Source organism: Pseudophryne corroboree, chromosome 9 (genome assembly GCF_028390025.1).
Source record: "Pseudophryne corroboree isolate aPseCor3 chromosome 9, aPseCor3.hap2, whole genome shotgun sequence".
Classification (NCBI taxonomy): Eukaryota; Metazoa; Chordata; class Amphibia; order Anura; family Myobatrachidae; genus Pseudophryne; species Pseudophryne corroboree.
The window spans coordinates 178,227,682-178,251,655 of record NC_086452.1 but is presented as its reverse complement, the minus strand read 5'-3'; the positions used below and the strand labels follow the sequence as shown (position 1 = coordinate 178,251,655).

At 47.6% G+C, this 23,974-nt stretch overlaps 1 long non-coding RNA gene across 1 annotated transcript; it reads right to left on the bottom strand.

The window, feature by feature from the left end:
- Positions 1-1,079: 1,079 nt before the first annotated feature.
- On the bottom strand, positions 1,080-18,988 carry LOC134956858 (uncharacterized). The gene is made up of 3 exons (XR_010186239.1): positions 18,734-18,988; positions 18,290-18,396; positions 1,080-1,271 (listed from the first exon to the last, which is right to left on the bottom strand). It is a non-coding gene; the product is annotated as an uncharacterized LOC134956858 (long non-coding RNA).
- Between the last annotated feature and the right edge of the window lie 4,986 nt (positions 18,989-23,974).

Genomic DNA, 23,974 nt, shown 5'->3' with positions numbered 1-23,974 from the left:
CGTCTCATGGCTTATTAGCATATGCACAAAACTCCCTGTAAGCAAAGAAATGTAAATACTAGGGGACTGAGTCTTCCTCTGGATGTAGGGCCAATCTAATATTTATTTTAGTGCCCCCTTCCCCCACACTTACACTGCCTCCATTGCCCTATGGCCCCATGCTCTGATACCTCCTCCAGCAGCTGCTCCGGTCTCCAAGTCCTTGCTCTGTTTTGTGTGGAGAGCTGCAATGCAGAGGAGGTGGCAGCAGGGAGGGCAGTGATGCACTTGCAATGACGTCAATGGCACAGCATCTTTGGATTTGATCGGACAAACTCCAGACAATTCTAGAGTGTCCAGGGGAATCCCAGGTGGTGTCTAAGCAGCAATATGAGTCTAATATAACAGCCCGGGCCAGAGGTTCAGCCAGCAGCTAGGGGCGCAGGGCTGCGCTCCTTCTGTCAACTTGTGCCTTGAGCCACCCTTGCCTAAATGATGCGGAATGGGTGGTGACAAACATCCAGGTAATTAGAAGAAAGGTACAACCTCATATCACAGCCAGAAGCTCGGACATTTACATTCTAAACGCTCAAGAAGGGAAAGTATTCTAATTTCCACCTCTCAGTGTACAATGCACTGGTTCTTTTTTCTAAGCTATCAGGAAGATTTATGCAAAGCCTACCACCAGATAAATGTGCTCCTTCCGGGGGCCTTTGGAAGAGGTCCCTGATACATCAGAACACCGCAGTATGGGAATCCTTTGGTGAACTGCAGTGGTAACATTTAGTAAAGATTAGGTAACATTGCTATAGTATTTGCTCTGTAACTACTTCAATGTACAATATTTGACTGTAAAGTAAAACATCATTTTATTTGATGACTAAATAATCCTTGTTGCTGCTGTGGGAGAAAAGACACATGACTACAGAGAGAGGCAGCATAGCGCTTTGAGGGGCAGATGTATTAAGCCTAGAGAAGTGATAAAGCAGTGATAAGTGCAAGGGGATAACGCACCAGCCAATCAGCTCCTAAGTCAATTTACATATTGGAGCTGATTGGCTGGTGCGTTATCACCTTGCATTTATCACTGCTTTATCACTTCTCCAGGTTTAATACATCTGCCCCTGAGTATTTTATATTCTATTCCTCTTCCGTGGTGTGTTCAGCTTTGTGAATATGGGCTGCATTGAGCTTTCCAGCTGTAGCTTCTGATCCACAAAGTCTTGTGTTGTTGGACTCTTGCTATTCAGTAACCATTCATTCTTTGCCTTACAAGCAGTGGTAGCCAGGTGCTGAAGGGAAAGAGCAGAAATAAGCTGAACTTACATTAAATACCACTTAACATTCTACTTGCTGCCATGTCATTATTATGTACACTTAATTCAATCAATTAAAATATTTTACCATTTTATATTTATTTATTCATTATGAATGTTGTAGTATTTACACTTCCCACACAGGTATTTATAATTTCATATTTAGTTAATTAACTTAGAATATATTAAATATATCTTAAATCTCATAAATCATACTTTTCATCAAGATTAATATACAATGTTAATAACGCGAGCACAAGGCAGACGGGAAGCTCAGTGTAGATCACTCTAGAACTCTACTGAGACACAAGGTGTAGGAAGTTATCGGAGTGCGTTTAGTATGAAACACCTATAATCAAAATCCCGACGGTCAAAATACCTACAACAATTGGCCAACGGTCAAAATACAGGCAAGGTCAAACTCCCGACATTTAAAATACCAACAAGGCCAAAATACCGACATTTAAAAATGTTGACAGGTCAACAGTCAACACAAGTTTTTAATTGTTTTCTTGGTGTGGATGTCGACATAGATCCTTTATACAAAAAGAGATTTCTGGCAGCCTCTATTAGGCTTCTATACCTGATTGCCTGAAACTTCGTTCAGCTGAGATATACTAAAGCTATAAGCGCTTCTTGTAAACCCTATTAAATAGAGTCATAAGGTTGGGAGACCTTTTTGTTAAATGTATTTTATTTCATTTATTCTACTTATTTTATTTTATATATTTATTTTTATTATCAGTATAATATTTTTATAAGCATCTTGAAATAAATAAAGGATAGATACCTATTTATATGGAAGCCCAGAGACTTGTGTGTGTAAAAAAAACCAATCTGTTGCAAACAGCTGTAATCAATTAATTAACTAGCGATCACTGCTAGCTATAAAAGAGGAAAATCTTAACTAAATGGTAGTCTTGAGGAAGTCCCAACGCATTGTGGGATGAAACGCGTTGACGCTATACTGGACAATTAGTAGTGCACCGGTCCACCGTGACAAGACATACTTGGCTTTTAGAAATTATTTACAGAGATCCCGCTGCCGTAATACCACCAAAAAGCACCTTCCTGCATTCCCGCTGGCCATTCACCCGCCTATCAGCTCGTCAGCTGAACACCATCACGCTACAGCATACTGACAGCAGGATTCTTGCGGGCTACATTCACGAACCCTCCAAGCACATCACCCGGGGCGGTGACGGCCTCACCACCGGGAGAGGGAAGACGGCAGTAACAATTCAGCGGGAGTGATCGGTGAGTCCCTCGACTTTCATCCGTTTTACGGACACACGTTACATCACGCCCGGGGCGGTGATAGCCTCACCACCGGAAAAGGAGGGACGACTTCATTCACATTTGTGAAAGCTACAGGCGGTAAAGATACTATCTCCAGCTCACTTTGAACTAATTATCGTGGCCGGGACGCCGGCATTTAAGCCAATAGATTTACCTGTGTGGATCGTGCAAAGGATTGCAACTATTGATACACATTGTCTCTATAAAGGACACTTTAGTATCTATTTTAATTATATTATAGCATATCCATTAGAGTTGTTATAATAGTCATCTATGTACTCTGGAATGTTCTACATATATTAACCATTTGATGCTTTCATAAAATGTTATATATGTTTTATTCTTACATTCCACACGGTGGATCATTTGGTATAACATAAAAGGTATTTTATTGTCTATAAACAGTCTCCCGACCTCATTTCTGACAACTTCACAGCCATTTTTTCAAACCTAATTTTTATTGCTGTATTGAAAAATTTATTTTTACATATTCTATAAGCGCAATGTTTTTTTAGATATTTCTCATTTTGTTCATGCTAGAGACCCTAACCAAGTCTCAAAACATACGCTGCTGTTTACTTTTACTAGTTGTATTTCTACAAAAAATCTTTTTACATATATAAGTATATTAACAGCGCCAGGAGAGTGGGATTGGCATACCACTGGGGATTTTACCTCCTTTCTATATCCTGGTATTTTGACCTTGTCTGTATTATAAATGTCGTATTTGGACCATGTCAGGATTTTGACCTTGTCGGTATTTTGACTGACGGGATTTTAATTGAACCCCTAGGTACTTAATACTCGGGGGGCTGCCAAGAGGAAGGAAAGAAAACTTCAAACCTACCATTACCGTAGGGAGACTGGTTGATCACATACACACATGACACACATAATGTCCCTTTTGCATATGCCACACATTATAAGTGCCCTTATACACATAATGACACACTTAATGCCACTTTTGCATATTCTGTGTGTGACTGTGGCTGTAACGTAGCATTTTGTATGCAGATACAGCCGCAGTTACACACAGAATATAGGCATGCTGCATATCATTTTAATCAGCAAAAGCTGCTTATGCCCCTAGGCATACCAAAATGCCCTAGGCATTTGCCTAGTTTGCCTATGCCTAGGGCCGGCTCTGGCCGTCCGGAATGTGCACTCACTTTTTCTCCATTAAGCTTGGTTGGCCGCGAGTGAGTCAATCAGAATTGAAGAGTTTTTGAAGTAAGGAGCGGGAGGGAGGTCGACATTTACTAAAGAGTATTATTTATCAAGAGTTTACCATAACACTTTCAATGGCATAATTGAGAAACTACTCAGTGAATCTCTATTTATACAAATAAAATAATACAACAAAACATATATCTTTGCTACAAAATCATTCAAATATAAAAATTCAACTTCAACATTAAGTTCCAGAAACATATTGCCTCAGTAGGCTGGTTAAGACACCAGAGTGTTAGTCATAAGGACCTGGGATGGATCCTCAGACAGAGCTCATCTTTTTAATTTGTTAATTCATAACAATGGATTCAATTTAAACATTAGGTTGCAAAGACATACTCTACTTCCTCAGTAGATTAAATAGCTTGGTGGTTTGAAGCACCCGTTTAATATACAGAGGGACCCAGGTTCAATTTTCAGATTTTTTTTTTTTAATATGTAATTGTAATCTTATTTATTTATTAGTTCTCTACATTAAGTACCACTTTGATCTTTAGTATTGAATATCATTTCTTAACATTAGAAACAGATGTATATACTTCATAATAACTTCAAGTAAGTGTATATAGTGACTATTAGTTCACAGGTCTCCATAAAGATGTCTGCCGCAAACGACTGAAATGGAAGACAGATATCAACAACAAAACCACCACCGTAGTACTTACGTTCATTGGGGGTAATTCCAAGTTGATCACAGCAGGATTTCTGTTAGCAATTAAGCAAAACCACATGCACTGCAGGGGCGGCAGATATAACATGTGCAGGGAGAGTTAGATTTGGGTGGGGTGTGTTCAATCTGCAATCTAAATTGCAGTGTAAAAATAAAGCAGCCAGTATTTACCCTTCACAGAAACAAAATAACCCACCCAAATCTAACTCTCTCTGCACATGTTATATCTGCCCCCCCCCCCCCTGCAGTGCACATGGTTTTGCCCAATTGCTAACAGAAATCCTGCTGCGATTAACTTGGAATTACCCCCATTGTTCGGAGAACACCGGCACTTAACAGAATTCACACCCAGGGCAGGATCTAGACCTTGTAGCACCCATGGTGAAAAATAGGGGCGTGGCTTCATGGAGAAGGGCGTGGTCAGTTATACCCCCTGTAGGTGTGCCCTCAGTAGTTGTGCCTCCAGTACTGTGCCCCCTGTAGAGTTGTGCCCCCAGTAGTATTGCCCCCCAGTACTGTGCTCCCTGTAGAGTTGTGCCCTCTAGTTGCAACGCTTACAAAAAAATTAATACTCACAATCCCAGCTCCTGCTTCCCGACTGCTGCTGCTCTCCATCTCCCGCTGCCGGCGCCGCTCCTCGGATCTATTGGAGAGACGTCATGACATCTCTCCCATAGCACCGCATAGACACTAGTGTTATGATTCCCATACTCCAGACCAGAGGGGATCTTATGACAGAGGTCTGAGTACTGGGAAGATATGCTGGTTGTGGGAGCAGGAGAGCCTAGTAACCCCTGGCGCCCTAACTCCGTTGTCTCGCCCGTGTTATCAGAAATCCCCTGCGAGACTATGGTTGCTTGAGCCCATGGCAGCCGCGTTCGAAGGGCGGATTATGTCTGCCCAACCCCGATGCCCCCGCAGGTCTTAATGGGAGACAAAGGGAAATCCGAGACAGGGTGATAACAAGGGGCCCTCTGACTAAGCAACCAGGCCAGGGGTTACAAGCTAACTAACTTAAACCAAAGGTATGTGCGGACTAGCCGCCAGGGAAAAGGACAACCAAAGATCCACTGATCCGTTACTCCTATCCAGCACCGCTGGATACCAGAGTGGATCTGTGGGAGCGGAATCCTCCGCAAAAGCTCCAGAACACAAATAAACTAAATAATAAACAGTAAGCGGACAAGCCGCAACACACGGCTGCGCCGCGACTCACGAACACCACAGGATGTTAAAGGTGCTCGGTCAGACTCCAGGAATAGATGACAAACTTCCGAGTACAGGATCACTGAGGACAGGAACAACCGGATTGAGCAGGACTGGAAACTCTCTGTAGCTGACACAGGCAAACAGGAAGCTATCACCGGCGTCTGTAAGAAGTCCTGAGAGTGCCTTTATTCAGGAACCCTCCAATCAGGATCCAGACAAGGTAATCTCAGGTAATGCCGTGCAGCTTGCATGCTGCACGGCCAGCACACCAAAATATAATTAGAACAGACCCAGCAACGGGGAACGCGGCCGAACGTGGCGTCCCCGTTGCTAAGGTCAGAGCGGCTCCGTGCGCCCGGCGTCTAGCGTTGCCAGGGAGCCGGCGGCTGTACGCGCACGGCGTCCCTGGTTGCTAGGCGCCGGGCCGCACCGACGAGCGGACCCCGGCGCCTAACAGTACCCCCCCCTTGAGGAGGGGTCAAGGAACCCCTAAAGCCAGGTTTCTGAGGAAATTCTCGAAAAAATGCCCTTTTGAGCCTCGGGGCATGAAGATCCTCATCCAGGACCCAAGACCTTTCCTCTGGCCCATAACCTCTCCAATGTACCAAAAAATAAAGCCGACCCCGGGACAACTTGGAATCGAGAACCTTCTCCACCAAGAACTCCTGCTGACCCTGTACATTTATTGGTGATCTCCCCTGAGATATTTTACGAGGAAATCTACTAGACGAAACATATGGTTTCAGCAATGAGCAATGGAAGGTATTTCCGATCCGCAAAGTTTTTGGTAAACGTAACCGGAAAGCAACTGGATTGACTTTTTTGATAATGTGAAATGGTCCAATAAATCTAGGACCCAATCTGGCTGAGGTTTGTCGAAGTTTAATGTTGCGAGTCGACAACCACACCCTGTATCCTACTTTAAAAGTGCACGGCCGCCGGAGCCTGTCAGAAAATTTTTTTTCCCGGAATGCTGCTTTTCTGAGAGCCAGGTGCACTTTTCTCCAAATAAGTTTAAGATGAGAGGTCAGGGCCAGAGAGGAGACAGAGGAATGTTGAAAAAATGAATTAGCTCTGGGGTGAAAACCAAAAACTGCAAAAAATGGAGACACATTGGTGGAGGAATGACAGGCATTATTATAAGCAAACTCCGCCAATGGAAGAAACTCAGACCAGTCATTTTGGAGTTTGGCCGAGTACAAACGCAAATATTGTTTTAGAGATTGGTTAACTCGCTCAGTCTGCCCATTGGATTGGGGATGATAGCCGGACGTTAAAGATAATTTCATCTTTAACGAAGCACAAAAAGACTTCCAAAATTGTGCAATGAATTGTGGACCCCGATCAGAAACAATATCAGTGGGTAAGCCATGGAGTCTGAAAACATGGCGGAGGAACAAGACTGCCAATCCCTGGGCAGATGGCAATCGGGGAAGAGCAATGAAATGGGCCATTTTGCTAAAACGGTCCACTACCACCCATATGACTCGGCATCCGGCTGACAGAGGGAGGTCCACCACAAAATCCATGGAGATATGCGACCATGGCCTAAGAGGAACATTCAAGGGCATAAGTTGACCTATAGGCAAAGAACGGGGAACTTTATGCTGTGCACAGACCTGACACGAAAAAACAAACTCTTTAATGTCTTTGGAAAGACCAGGCCACCATACTGAGCGGGAGACTAATTCCAAAGTCTTAGCGATTCCCGGATGCCCGGCAACTTTGCTATCATGAAACTCCGTCAAAACAGTTGCTCTCAAAAACTCAGGGACAAAAAGACGACCAGCAGGAGTATTTCCAGGAGCTTGATGTTGAAGCAGCTTTAACTGGGTAAATATATCCTGTGTGAGGCCTGCCCGAATGACTGAAGACGGAACTATGGGAGTAACAGGACTGTTGTCTTGAACTGGAAGAAAACTGCGTGACAGGGCATCTGCCTTAGTATTCTTGGAACCTGGCCTGAAGGTGATAATGAATTTGAAACGAGTAAAAAATAAAGCCCAACGAGCCTGCCGGGCATTCAGTCGTTTAGCTGATTCAATGTATTGAAGATTTTTGTGATCAGTCAAAACTGAAATGGTATGAGTCGCTCCTTCAAGCCAATGCCTCCACTCCTCGAAAGCCCATTTAATAGCCAGCAATTCCCGGTTACCAACATCGTAGTTGGATTCTGCAGATGAGAATTTCCTGGACATAAAGGCACAAGGATGTAATTCAAGGGAATCCGGATCCTTCTGAGAAAGGATAGCCCCTACTCCAACCTCCGAGGCATCAACCTCAACAATGAAAGGCAATTCTGGGTTGGGATGTCTAAGGACAGGGGCTGAGACAAAGGCTTGTTTCAAGGCCTGAAAAGATAACTCAGCTTCACGTGACCAATTGGTAGGATCTGCTCCCTTCTTAGTCAGTGCCACAATGGGAGCAACTAGGTCAGAGAAAGAGTGAATAAATCTTCTATAGTAGTTCGCAAACCCTAAAAAGCGCTGAATTGCTTTTAAGTTGGTGGGTTGCGCCCAACTAAGGATGGCTTGGAGCTTCTTTGGTTCCATACGGAATCCCCGAGGGGAAATAATGTACCCTAAAAAGGATACCTCCGTGACATGAAATTCACACTTCTCCAGCTTGGCATATAGGTGATTTTCACGTAATTTCTTTAGAACCTGACGCACCTGGGTAACATGTTGTTCTACAGAGTCAGAATATATCAAAATATCGTCTAAGTAGACTACAACGAATCTTCCAAGAAATTCACGGAGCACATCGTTAATGAGATCCTGGAAAACTGCCGGAGCGTTAGACAGGCCAAATGGCATAACCAGATACTCATAGTGGCCTGACTGAGTACTGAATGCCGTTTTCCACTCATCCCCTGACTTGATTCTGATGAGGTTATATGCTCCTCTCAGGTCAATCTTGGAAAAAAATCACAGCCGAACGTAGCTGATCAAAGAGGACAGAGATCAGCGGCAGAGGGTAAGTATTCTTTACTGAGATTTTATTCAAAGCTCTAAAGTCAATGCAGGGTCTGAGTGAACCATCCTTCTTCTCTACGAAGAAGAAACCTGCACTTAAAGGGGATTTAGATGGCCTGATAAATCCTTTCCCAAGGCTTTCTTTCACATACTCATTCATGGCCACAGTTTCAGGACCAGACAATGCATATAACCTTCCTTTAGGCAACGTGGCACCAGGAATTAGCTCAATGGCACAATCATAAGGCCTATGGGGAGGCAGAATATCCGCATTGTCCTTGGAAAATACATCAACAAAATCCTGGTATTCCCCAGGAATGGGTGCGGGAACGGCGGCAGCTACTCGGATAGGAAGCGTAATACATTCTTTATTACAGATGGTACCCCATTGTAAGATCTCCCCCGACTGCCAATCAATGATGGGATTATGAAAGGCCAGCCAAGGGTGACCCAGAACCACAGGAACTGCTGGACAATGGGTAAGGAAAAACTCAATCTTTTCAGAATGCAGAGCTCCTACCGAGAGTAAAACAGGAGGTGTGCATAGAGAAATAACCCCATTGGACAAGGGACTCCCATCTAAACCATGCATGGTGACACACCTACCCAAGGTTAACTGAGGAATACCTAAGGCCTTGGCCCATGTTAAATCCATAAAGTTCCCTGCAGCTCCACTGTCCACAAAAGCAGAGACCGAGGAACTGAGGCTGCCAAAGGAAACTTTAGCAGGAACTAACAGTGAATTATTTGAGGAGATAAGCTGCAGACCAAAGTGAACCCCCTCACAACTCACTTGGTCAGGAAGTTTCCCGACTTGTTCGGACAACTACGGGCAAAATGTCCCTTACCTCCACAGTATAAACAAAGACCAGAATTTTGCCTCCTGGTTCTTTCTTCAGGAGACAATTTGGAAAGACCTATCTGCATAGGCTCCTCCATGTCTACAGGAATGGAAAGAACACAAGGAGTAGACCCGACAGATGCCCCTTTTTCAGCCCTCCGCTCTCTGAGCCGACGATCTATCTTAATAGAGAGCTCCATGAGTTTATCGAGAGTCTCAGGAGCGGGATACTGAAGGAGACTGTCTTTTATAGATTCAGATAAGCCGAGGCGAAACTGACTGCGTAGGGCTGGGTCATTCCATCCACAGTCGTTCGACCAACGGCGAAACTCCGTACAATAACTCTCTGCGGGATTCCTACCCTGTCTAAGAGCACGCAACTGACTCTCAGCGGACGCCTCTCTATCAGGGTCGTCATACAATAGCCCTAAAGATTTTAAAAAGGCGTCTACAGACGATAAGGCCGGATCGTCTGTCTTTAAACCAAAAGCCCAGGTCTGAGGATCCCCCTGAAGCAGAGAAATAATAATTCCAACCCGCTGAGCCTCCGTACCTGAGGAGACTGGTCTTAAACGAAAATAAAGTTTACAAGACTCTTTAAAATTAAAAAACTGTTTTCTATCCCCAGAAAAACGGTCAGGCAGATGCATTTTTGGTTCAGGGATGACCCTCGGGGAAGTCCGTAACAGATCTTCCTGTGACCTCACCCGGAGGGACAGATCCTGAACCATCTGAGTAAGTTCTTGAATCTGACTAACTAGAAGCTGGCCAGGATTTGGCCCAACACCGGCGGGATTCATGAGGCCGACAAAATCTCCCAACTGAATAAGTGAAAAAAAAGATTAACTCCTGTTAATTTAAATTTTTTTTTTTTCTTTTGTCTGGCCGGTGATAATGTTATGATTCCCGTACTCCAGACCAGAGGGGATCTTATGACAGAGGTCTGAGTACTGGGAAGATATGCTGGTTGTGGGAGCAGGAGAGCCTAGTAACCCCTGGCGCCCTAACTCCGTTGTCTCGCCCGTGTTATCAGAAATCCCCTGCGAGACTATGGTTGCTTGAGCCCATGGCAGCCGCGTTCGAAGGGCGGATTATGTCTGCCCAACCCCGATGCCCCCGCAGGTCTTAATGGGAGACAAAGGGAAATCCGAGACAGGGTGATAACAAGGGGCCCTCTGACTAAGCAACCAGGCCAGGGGTTACAAGCTAACTAACTTAAACCAAAGGTATGTGCGGACTAGCCGCCAGGGAAAAGGACAACCAAAGATCCACTGATCCGTTACTCCTATCCAGCACCGCTGGATACCAGAGTGGATCTGTGGGAGCGGAATCCTCCGCAAAAGCTCCAGAACACAAATAAACTAAATAATAAACAGTAAGCGGACAAGCCGCAACACACGGCTGCGCCGCGACTCACGAACACCACAGGATGTTAAAGGTGCTCGGTCAGACTCCAGGAATAGATGACAAACTTCCGAGTACAGGATCACTGAGGACAGGAACAACCGGATTGAGCAGGACTGGAAACTCTCTGTAGCTGACACAGGCAAACAGGAAGCTATCACCGGCGTCTGTAAGAAGTCCTGAGAGTGCCTTTATTCAGGAACCCTCCAATCAGGATCCAGACAAGGTAATCTCAGGTAATGCCGTGCAGCTTGCATGCTGCACGGCCAGCACACCAAAATATAATTAGAACAGACCCAGCAACGGGGAACGCGGCCGAACGTGGCGTCCCCGTTGCTAAGGTCAGAGCGGCTCCGTGCGCCCGGCGTCTAGCGTTGCCAGGGAGCCGGCGGCTGTACGCGCACGGCGTCCCTGGTTGCTAGGCGCCGGGCCGCACCGACGAGCGGACCCCGGCGCCTAACAACTAGAGGTCAATTAAGACCTCTAGCGTCTATGTGCCGCTCCCACAACGCAGTGCAGTGCGCGATTACTTCATCGCGCACTGCACAGCACTGGCATCTACAAAGCACCAGGCGGCACCAGTAAAGGATCTTGCCACAGCGGTGGCGCCCACCGGAAGGCGGCGCCCTGGGCAAAAATCCTGCTTTCCCGTAGCAAGATCTGCTACTGTTCACACCTGTTCTTCTTTGATACATTCCTGCCACTACGGACACATAGTATTGATTGCCACTCTCCAACTTCCAGTATAGATGGGGAATAAAAGTAAAATAATGCGATTGCCAAATCACATAATTTCCAACCTCCAACCCGGAAGTGGGTGGAAACAAGCACAACCACCTCCCTTTCAAACACAGTTCACAATAAAAGGACACCATGCAGACAGGTAAGCACATGCCTTGAAGAAGAGACCCTGGAGGTCTAGAAGCGCATTGGCCCATCTTGCCTGCACCTTCCAGAACAGACAACACCAGACACTAGACTTGACCTCACCTGGTAAAAGCAATAGGAGCCTATGTAGGTTATACCGGGCATCCTGCATTCTACAAACACCCGTGGCTCCCACGTTCCACTTGGGATACGATCCAGCATTGTTTAAATATTTTTTTCGATTCCCTCTGCTAGAGGATAAATCCACACCTGGGCAACGTGTTTATTTATCTTGTTTTATCTTGTCATAATTCTTTCATTTTGTTTAATACTATACATTTTGTCCATTCACGTGTACAAAAAAAATGTACTGTAATTACCTTCATAAGATGCACCATTCTCGTCACTCACCTGACGTTGTATGCAGATACAGCTCATTTAGTGGTTCTCACCAGGGCTGGTTCTACACCTTGTGGCGCCCCCCCCCCCTCCCCGCGCTAAAACAGTTTGTGCGTGCAAATAAAATAGGGGAGGGGCGTGGCCACAATTATTCTCCCAGTAGCTGTGCCCCCAGATTTGCCCCAAGTAGTTGTGCCCCCCAGTTGATTTGCCCCCAGTAGTTGTACCCCCTGTTGCTGTGCCCCCCGTTGCTTTGCACCCAGTAGTTGTGCCCCGTTTCTTTGCCCCCAGTAGTTGTGCCCCCTCTTTCTTTGCCCTATTTTTTTGCCCCAAGTAGTTGTGCGCCCTCTTTCTTTGCCCCCAGTAATTGTGCCCCGTTTCTTTGCCCCCAGTAGTTGTGCCTCGTTTTTGTCCCCAGTAGTTGTGCGCACACACACACACACACACACACACACACACACAAATAAAAAAAATAAGATTTTAGTCACCGGTAAATCTATTTCTCGTAGTCCGTAGTGGATGCTGGGGGCTCCGTAAGGACCATGGGGAATAGACGGGCTCCGCAGGAGACTGGGCACTTTAAAGAAAGATTTAGTGCTATCTGGTGTGCACTGGCTCCTCCCTCTATGCCCCTCCTCCAGACCTCAGTTAAGGAAACTGTGCCCGGAAGAGCTGACATTACAAGGAAAGGATTTTTGGAATCCAGGATAAGACTCATACCAGCCACACCAATTACACCGTATAACTTGTGATAAACTTACCCAGTTAACAGTATGAACAACAACAGAGCATCAGATAAACCTGACGCAACCATAAAATAACCCTTAGTTAAGCAATAACTATATACAAGTATTGCAGAAGAAGTCCGCACTTCGGGGGTAATTCCAAGTTGATCGCAGCAGGACATTTTTTAGCAGTTGGGCAAAACCATGTGCACTGCAGGTGTGGCAGATATAACATGTGCAGAGAGAGTTAGATTTGGGTGGGTTATTTTATTTCTGTTCAGGGTAAATACTGGCTGCTTTATTTTTACACTGCAAATTAGATTGCAGATCGAATACACCACACCCAAATCTAACTCTCTCTGCACATGTTATATCTGCCTCCCCTGCAGTGCACATGGTTTTGCCCAATTGCTAACAGAATTCCTGCTGCAATCAACTTGGAGTTACCCCTTGGGACGGGCGCCCAGCATCCACTACGGACTACGAGAAATAGATTTACCAGTTAGTAAAATCTTATTTTCTCTAACGTCCTAGTGGATGCTGGGGACTCCGTAAGGACCATGGGGATTATACCAAAGCCTCCAAAGGGGCAGGAGAGTGCGGATGACTCTGCAGCACCGGATGGGCAAACACAAGGTCCTCCTCAGCCAGGGTATCAAACTTGTAGAATTTTGCAAATGTGTTTGAACCCGACCAAGTAGCAGCTCGGCAAAGCTGTAATGCCGAGACCCCTTGGGCAGCCGCCCAAGAAGAGCCCACCTTCCTCGTGGGATGGGCTTTCACTGATTTTGGATGCGGCAACCCAGCCGCAGAATGAGGCTGCTGAATCGTGTTACAGATCCAGCGAGCAATAGTTTGCTTTGAAGCAGGAGCACCCAGCTTGTTGGATGCATACAGGATAAACAGCGAGTCAGTCTTCCTGACTCCAGCCGTTCTGGTTACATAAATCTTCAAAGCCCGGACTAGGTCAAGCAACTTGGAATCCTCCAAGTCACGAGTAGCTGCAGGCACCACAATAGGTTGGTTCAAATGAAAAGATGACACCACCTTTGGCTGAAATTGCGGACGAGTCCGCAATTCTGCCCTGTCCATATGGAAGACCAGATAGGGGCTTTTACATGACAAAGCCGCCAATTCTGACACATGCCTAGCCGAAGCTAAGGCCAACAGCATGACCACTTTCCACGTGAGATACTTTAGCTCCACGGTTTTAATTGGCTCAAACCAGTGGGATTTCAGGAAACTCAACACCACGTTAAGATCCCAAGGTGCCACTAGTGGCACAAAAGGGGGCTGAATATGCAGCACTCCCTTAACAAACGTTTGAACCTCCGGCAGTGAAGCCAGTTCTTTTTGAAAGAAAATGGATAGGACCGAAATCTGGACCTTTATGGACCCTAATTTTAGGCCCATAGTCACTCCTGACTGTAGGAAGTGTAGGAATCGACCCAGCTGGAATTCCTCTGTAGGGGCCTTCCTGGCCTCACACCAAGCAACATATTTTCGCCATATACGGTGATAATGCTTTGCTGTCAGTCCTTCCTCGCCTTTATCAGCATAGGAATAACTTCATCCAGAATGCCTTTTTCCACTAGGATCCGGCGTTCAACCGCCATGCCGTCAAACGCAGCTGCGGTAAGTCTTGGAACAGACAGGGCCCTTGTTGCAACAGGTCCTGTCTGAGAGGCAGAGGCCATGGGTCCTCTGTGAGCATTTCTTGCAGTCCGGGTACCAAGTCCTTCTTGGCCAATCCGGAACAATGAGTATTGTTCTCACTCCTCTTTTTCTTACGATTTTCAGCACCTTGGGTAAGAAAGGAAGAAGAGGAAACACATAAACCGACTGGAACATCCACGGTGTCACCAGTGCATCTAAAGCTATCGCCTGAGAGTCTCTTGACCTGGCGCAATACCTCTGTAGCTTTTTGTTGAGGGGGATGCCATCATGTCCACCTGTGGCAGTTCCCACCGACCTGCAATCTGCGCGAAGACTTCTTGATGAAGTCCCCACTCTCCCGGGTGGAGGTCGTGCCTGCTGAGGAAGTCTGCTTCTCAGTTGTCCACTCCCGGAATGAACACTGCTGACAGTGCGCTTACATGATTCTCCGCCCAGCGAAGAATTATGGTGGCTTCTTCCATCGCCACCCTGCTCCTTGTGCCGCCATGGTGGTTTACATGAGCCACTGCGGTGATATTGTCTGACTGAATCAGAACCGGTTGGTCGCGAAGCAGGGTCTCCACTTGACTTAGGGCGATGCATATGGCCCTCAATTCCAGGATATTTCTGTGAAGGCAAGTCTCCTGACTTGACCTTAGCCCTTGGAAATTGTTTTCCTTGTGTGACGGCCCCCCACCCTCGGAGGCTTGTATCCGTGGTCACCAGGACCCATTCCTGAGTGCCGAAACTGTGACCTTTGAGAAGGTGAGCACTCTGCAGCCACCACAGGAGAGACACCCTGGCCCTGGGGGATAGGGTGATTAACCGATGCATCTGAAGATGTGATCCGGACCACTTGTCCCGTACGTCCCATCGGAAGGTCCTCTCATGGAACCTGCCAAAGGGAATGGCCTCGTACGATGCCACCATCCTTCCCAGGACTCGAGTGCAGTGATGCACTGACACCTGTTTTGGTTTCAATAGATTCCTGACCAGTGTCACGAGCTCCAGAGCTCTCTCTATCGGGAGATAAACCCCTTTTCTGGTCTGTGTCTAGGATCATGCCTAGAAGAGTCAGATGAGCTGTAGGAACCAACTGCGACACTGGAATACATAGAATTCAGCTGTGTTGCCGTTACACTTCCAGAGAAAGTGATACGCTGTTCCGCAACTGCTCTCTCAATCTCACTCTTATGAGGAGATCGACCAAGAACGTGATAAGAGTGACACCTTGCTTCTGCAGGAGCACCATAATTTCCGCCATCACTTTGGTGAAAACTCTCAGGGCCGTGGAGAGACCAACCGGCCACGTCAGAAATTGGTAATGACAATTCCGTACCGCCTGATTAGGTGGATAAATGGGGACACGAAGGTATGCATCCCTTTTGCCCCGAGACACCATAAAATCTCACCCTTTTTAGGCTTGCAATGACCGCTCTTAGCGATTTCATCTTGCACTTGAACCTTTCCAGGTATATGTTCAGGGATTTTAAATTCAATATGGGTCTGACCGAACCTTCCTGTTTCGGGACTACAACCTGGTGGAATAATAACTCCGTCCTTGTTGAAGGAAGGGAACCTTGACCACCACCTGTTGAAAATACAACTTGTGAATTGCAGTTAACCCTGTTACCCTCTCGCAGGGGGAAGCCGGCAGGGCCGTCAGTGAGAAGGTATCTTCTCCAAATCCAGCTTGTATCCCGGAGACACAACATCTATTGCCCAGGGATCTAATAGGGAGTGAACCCACTTGTGGCTGAACTTACGAAAGCGTGCCCCCACCGGGCCTAGCTCCGCCTGTGGAGCTCCAGCGACATGCGGTGGATTTTTGTAGAGGCCGGGGAGGACTTCTGTTCCTGGGAACTAGCTGTGTTGTGCAGCTTCTTTTCTCTGCCCCTGCCTCTGGCAAGAAAGGACGCACCTCGGACTTTCTTGTTTCTTTATTCGAAAGGCTGCATTTGATAATGCCGTGCTTTCCTAGGCTGTGCAGGAATATAAGGCAAAATATCAGAATTACCAACTATAGCTGTGGAGACCAGGTCCGAGAACCCTTCACACAATCCTCAGCCTTCCATATGCCTCTTAAGTCGGCATCATCTGTCCATTGCATATTCTACAGGACATGTCAAGCAGAAATCGACAAAGCTTTGACTCTAGGACCCATTATACCCATGTCTCCTTGGGCATGTCTTATATATATACATATCTCTGAAGACAGCATCTTTATCTATATATACCTATACATATCTATATGTATACTAGGGTCTCAATCTCTGCTGATAAGGTACCTGTCCACGCTACTACAGCGCCAGTGGCGTAAGTTCGTCCCAGTCGCCCGGAGGCATGATAAATGTTGGTGCCCCCCTACATATACACATACACACACATACCATATGTAGCTATCCGGCACTAAGGGTGAACAGTAGCAGCGTGCTCAGGTACCTTTCCCAGTAGTAATATAGATACACATACAAAGTGGACGCACACCAAGTCAGTTATTACAATAAAACAGACACCAGCATACCATTATAGTACACCTACAGTGCTCCCTCACCCGCCAGCAGGTCTCGATGGAGATGCTTTGGCGCAGTGGTGTGCCGATATAATTAGTGTTCACTGTAGGATTTTTTTTACGGCAGGGTGCTGATCACGGGGAGGGATGGGCAAACTTAGGTACATACTATAATGCTTGGTGCTCCCATACCTATGGGCCAAAACATGGACAGTGCGCGCCGAAGGCGCGCTCCAAAAATCTAGCGGCGTTGTTTCATAATAGGGGCCAAACACTTTATTACAACACGGTGGTGCACCTAATACACATTGCACCAGATAGAACCTCCTACACACTGCGACAGATAGAGCACGTTATACACATTGCACCAGGTAGAGAGCACTGAGGCACACTGCACCAGGTAGAGAGCACTGAGGCACACTACACCAGGTAGAGAGCACTGAGGCACACTGCACCAGGTAGAGAGCACTGAGGCACACTGCACCAGGTAGAGAGCACTGAGGCACACTGCACCAGGTAGAGAGCACTGAGGCACACTGCACCAGGTAGAGAGCACTGAGACACACTGCACCAGGTAGAGAGCACTGAGACACACTGCACCAGGTAGAGAGCACTGAGGCACACTGCACCAGGTAGAGAGCACTGAGACACACTGCACCAGGTAGAGAGCACTGAGGCACACTGCACCAGGTAGAGAGCACTGAGGCACACTGCACCAGGTAGAGAGCACTGAGACACACTGCACCAGGTAGAGAGCACTGAGGCACACTGCACCAGGTAGAGAGCACTGAGGCACACTGCACCAGGTAGAGAGCACTGAGGCACACTGCACCAGGTAGAGAGCACTGAGACACACTGCACCAGGTAGAGAGCACTGAGACACACTGCACCAGGTAGAGAGCACTGAGGCACACTGCACCAGGTAGAGAGCACTGAGACACACTGCACCAGGTAGAGAGCACTGAGGCACACTGCACCAGGTAGAGAGCACTGAGGCACACTGCACCAGGTAGAGAGCACTGAGACACACTGCACCAGGTAGAGAGCACTGAGGCACACTGCACCAGGTAGAGAGCACTGAGGCACACTGCACCAGGTAGAGAGCACTGAGGCACACTGCACCAGGTAGAGAGCACTGAGATTGAAGTTTACAGCTGCAAAATACTTACAAGGTTAATTTAGCCCAGGGGGACTCTCATGTGCTTACCGGGTCCGGCGGCGCACGGCTGGGTCTGGCGGCGTGGCGGGGTACGGCAGGCAGAAAACGGCGGGTTGGTAGGGCGCACAAAAACGGGCAGGGTGGGATTCATCTGTCTAAAAAAAGGTGCAGACACCTAGCGTGAACACTAGATATATATATAAAAAAAACACAAACGCCTCATTCACTTAAACACACACACACACGTCTCTTTCACTTACACACACAAGTCTCTCTTACATACACATGCCTCCCACTTACACACACATACATGCCTCTCACTTACATACACATGTCTCTCACTTACACACACATCACTCACACACATGCCTTTTACTTGAATGCACAACTTTCATTAAAAACACACACACACCTCACTTAAAAACAAGCACACACAAAACACAGTGCTTCCCCCCAAATACACCTCTCCCCTACCCCCCACACAGTGTCTACCTTTGGCTTTCATCATCAGGCTGACGGAGCAGAGAGCTTCCCTCGGCTGGCTAGAAGAGGAGCTGTGCTCTGGAGCTCCCCCTAGCTGCAGCCAGTGCCATCTCTCCCTACAGGAGGCAGCTTCCGTGTCAGTGACTGCTCCTCCGTCCACAATAGCAGCGCAGTTCTCAGGCTGCGGGAGACAGTGGAGGAGATGCGCCCCCTTGTGGTCAGGAGCCCGGCGGCAGCCGACTCCACTGCCTCCCACAGTTCCGCCCCTGTACAGCGCTATAAACCCATGCCAACACAATCGCCGGCCTGAGTAGTGTACCAAAATGTGCACGCTATCTGCAGGATCCCTGAGAATAGCTAGGGCTACCTTCTGGGCAAACGTTACACCCTGGCGGAAGATTCCCATCACATCCTGGCCCTCGTGGGGAAAGGATACTGCCTGAGAATACTTTGTGGGAAGCTGCAGTCTCTTGTCTGGAGATTCCCACTCTTTTTCCTCATGAGAGGAGGGAAATTTACCTCAGCTTTCTTCCCCTTAACATGTGTACCCTTGTGTCAGGGACAGATGAGTCATCAGTGATATGCAAATCATCTTTTATTACAATAATCATATATTTAATACTTTTCTGCCATTCTGGCTGTAACTTTGCATTATCGTAGTCGACACTGGAGTCAAACTCCGTGTCGATATCAGTGTTTATTATTTTGGATGGTGAGCATTGTGAGACTCTGCAGGGCTCTGTGCCATAGGGACAGACATGGGTAGATTTCCTGTCTGTTCCCTAATCTTTTGTGCAATAAATTCACCTTAGCACTTACACATATCCAAACAGGTGTCAGCGTTGTCGACGGAGACACCCTCTCACACACATATTCGCTCTATCTCCTCTTTACCTCAGACATGTCGACACACACGTACCGACACACCACACACACAGGGGATGCTCTATTTGAAGACAGTTCCCCCACAAGGCCCTTTGGAGAGACAGAGAGAGAGTATGCCAGCACACACCCCAGCGCTATATGACCCAGGAATCACACAGTAACTTAGTGTTAACCCAGTAGCTGCTGTATATATTGTTTTTGCACCAAATTTATGTGCCCCCCTCTCTTTTTACCCTCTTCTACCGTGCAGGGGAGAGCTTCTCTCAGCGGATCTGTGGAGAGAAAATGGCGCTGGTGAGTGCTGAGGAAGAAGGTCCCGCCCCCTCAGCGGCGGGCTTCTGTCCTGTTTCTGTGTAAAATTAATGGTGGGGGCTCGTACATATATACAGTGCCTGACTGTATATATGTATAATTTTGCCAAAAGGTATCTTAATTGCTGCCCAGGGCGCCCCCCCTCCTGCGCCCTGCACCCTACAATGACCAGAGTGTGCGGGTGTGCTGTGGGAGCAATGGCGCACAGCTGCAGTGCTGTACACTACCTTAAGTGAAGACAGGAGTCTTCTGCCGCCGATTTCGATGTCTTCATGCTTCTGCTGCTTCTGTACTTCTGGCGCTGCGAGGGGGACGGCGGCGCAGCTCCCGGAACGGACGATCAAGGTTAGGTACCTGTGTTCGATCCCTCTGGAGCTAATGGTGTCCAGTAGCATAAGAAGCGCTACCTAGCCGCAGTTAGTAGGTTTGCTTCTCTCCCCTCAGTCCCACATAGCAGAGAGTCTGCTGCCAGCAGAAGCTCTCTGAAAAAAAAAAACCCAACTAAAATACTTTCTTTCTTAGTAAGCTCAGGAGAGCCCACTAAAGGCACCCAGCTCTGGCCGGGCACAGATTCTAACTGAGGTCTGGAGGAGGGACATAGAGGGAGGAGCCAGTGCACACCAGGTAGTACTAAAGCTTTCTTTAGAGTGCCCAGTCTCCTGTGGAGCCCGTCTATTCCCCATGGTCCTTACGGAGTCCCCAGCATCCACTAGGACGTTAGAGAAAAATACTTACCACTGCCCGGCTCCTGCTTCCAGATCGCTGCTGCTGCTCCGTCTAGCCGCTGGCTCCTCTCTATGGGAGAGACGTCATGACATCTCTCCCATAGCAGCGCCGCACAGACACTAGAGGTCAATACTGACCTCTAGTGTCTGTCTCTGGAGCCGCCCACACAGCCCAAGGCGTCTGCTGCAGCCATGGAGCGGGGAGCAGGGTGCGGGCAGGCGGCGGTACCTGGGGAGTGACTGCTACCGTGACCCAAGGCCGCAGTGCCCCAGGCGAAGGCACTGATTGCCCACACCAAGATCCGCTCCTGGTTCACACTGAATAGCGCCGAATGCATGACACAAAAAAATTGTCTATATACAGATGTGTTCAGGTTCGTCTTGTTGATTTTCATTGGCTGTATGCGTTGCATTGCGCCACCAAAAAATCTGCACCCTGCAGCAAATAGTTGCAGCGTACGTACGCACCATGCATTCTGATGGAAGCAGGAGCTGCTGGCACACTATTCGTGGCAAACAAGTTGAGTTTGTCCCAAATACAATGTAGGATGAAGCTGTAGATACACTTGGCCTATGCAGCAGCAACTGTGCCTGATTCAGTAGCAATGTAAGATGTAGCTGTAGATACACTGGGCCTATGCAGTAGCAACTGTGACAATTGATGCAGCCACTTGTCACAACTGAGGGCTGTTGTTGGTAACTGGAAGCCTCAGTTGTAGGGGCTGACGGGTACTGGAATGTAGGAGGTGAGAGAGGACTCCTAGACATGCGCTAGGCAGTAGTACCAGATGCCCAGAGGCGTGACCACAACAACAGAAGATGTATTTGAGGGTTTTAATTAAATCATAAGAGTCAAACAATGTGCAGCCAAACAATAAATGTCACAAGTGAATATTAAGAACACAACTGGTTACAACCAGTAATCCGGAGTATGAGTGGAAGTGCTGTATAATACGTGGGAACCCAGGTGAGGTATAAGGTGATGCTAGGGATCGCAGGTGAAGCTTTAAATGAAGCTGGGGTTCGCAGGTGAAGCTGTGAATGAAGCTGGGGTTCGCAGGTGAAGCTGTGAATGATACTAGGGATTGCAGGATTTGTACTCCACAGTAATGGTGAGAACTGCAGGAAGGTAAACAGAGGACTGCTGGAGAGTGGCTGCTGGGAAGCCAGAGTAATACACTCTGCTAGCGCTGGGTGCGGGAACAAGGGAGGCAGGTTGCACCACAGAGCATTAGCACGGGAGAGCTGGAACTGCACCACAGAGGGAAATCACCAGGGAGTCAGGCTATGCTACAGGAAACATCCACAGGAGAGTCCACAGTTAACTGCATACTGGAAACGCTGGAAAGACCATTGAAGCACTGACAACCTTCTGGGTGCTGGGACAGGATATTTATACCTGCTGGATAGCACGGATTGGCTGATAGTTATGCCCTGGCTACAGCAGCCACTGTGGATAGGTGAGAATGATGACATGTGATCCAAGTCCAAAATGGCTGCGCCCATTGATGGAGATTGAAGAGGAGAGAAGCACTCTGAAACCATGTGTTAAACAACAATGGCGGCGGAAGCCGCAGCAGCAGAAACTCCACGCGCACAGCGGCCACAGGGATGGAAGCAGCAGCTGGTGCACACAGAGGACGCACGTCCAGCAGCAGACCACAGGCACGGCAGTGATGGCCGTGACAGGGCTGAGAGCGCCGCACCACTGTAAGTGCATACACTGAGAAGGCCGTTAAAACCATCGCTGCAGGCAATAACCATAACATAGCTATAGCCCGGCCCTGGCTCGCTGAGCCAATCTTAGGAGGCACCTAACAGGTAGGAACCGGCCTCTATTTACCCAGATCGTGACAGCACCCCAACCCCCCACCCTTTAGGAGTGGCCCCAGGACACTTCTTAGGTTTTTGTGGAAACCTGGAATGGAATTTCTGGACTAATTTCGGAGCATGGACATCATATGCATTTGTCCAGGAATGTTCCTCAGGATCATAGCCCTTCCAATCTATCAGATACTGGAGATGACCATATCTAATACAAGACTCCAGGATCTTGGCAACCTTATACTCAACACCACGTTGAGTCTGGAATTTGGGAGCAGAGGGAAGCGCTGAATGAAATCGATTCAGAATCACTGGTTTGAGGAGAGAAACATGGAACGTCTTAGGAACTTTCAAAAACGGAGGTAGCTGAAGTTTGTAAGCCACTGGGTTGACGACTTGCTCAATCAGGAAAGGTCCGACATAGCGGGGAGCGAATTTCATACTCGGAACCCTCAGTCGTAGATTCTTCATAGACAGCAAAATGCGGTCACCAACTTTAAGGGCAGGAATTGCCCTACGCTTCTTATCTGCAAATCTCTTGTACCTGGAGGATGCTTTCAAAAGAGCCGCACGAACATTCTTCCAGTTATTTGAAAACTGTTGAATCATGATATCAGCTGCAGGCACTGATGTTGCTGGAAGCAGCTGGAACTCAGGAACTTTTGGGTGAAACCCATAATTGGTGAAGAATTGCGTGGAAGAAGATGAAGAATGATACTGATTGTTGTGGCAGAATTCAGCCCATGGGAGAAGTTGAACCCATTCATCCTGGGCGGAGGATACATAGAGACGGAGGAAGGCCTCCAAGTCTTGATTCACCCTCTCAGTTTGCACATTGGTTTGGAGGTGATAGGCTGTAGAGAATTTCAGCTTGACTTAGAGTGCTTGAAAAGACTTCACCAGAATTTGGCCACAAACTGAACACCTCTATCGGAAATGATCTCCACAAGGAGACTGTGTAATCTGAAGATCTCTTGAATGAAGACTTGTGCCAACTTGGAAGCTGACGGGAGACCAGTGAGAGGAATGAAATGAGCCATCTTGGTGAATTACTACCACCCAGACGGTGTTGAATTTGTTACACACAGGGAGATCCGTGACGAAATCCATCGAGAGATGAGTCCACGGACAATGAGGAACAGACAAAGAAACAAGTTGCCCAGCGGGTGACTGGCGGGTACTTTCTGTTGGGCACATTTAGGGCAGGAGGCCACAAATTCAGCAATGTCCTTTTTTAGGGTCGGCCACCTGTATGACCTGGAAACAAATTCTAAGGCCTTACGTACGCCTGCATGTCCGGCAAAGCGAGAGGAATGTGCCCATTGCAAGAGCTGCCTTCTGAGAGCCGGCTTCACAAAACTTTTCCCTGGCGGGGGCATAGAGTCCATCCTCACTGCGGAGAATGCCACTGGATCAATGATATAATGCTTGTCAGTAGACTCAGACTCATTTTCTTGCTCCCAGGAGCAGGAAAGGGCATCAGCCTTGCAATTCTGTGACCCTG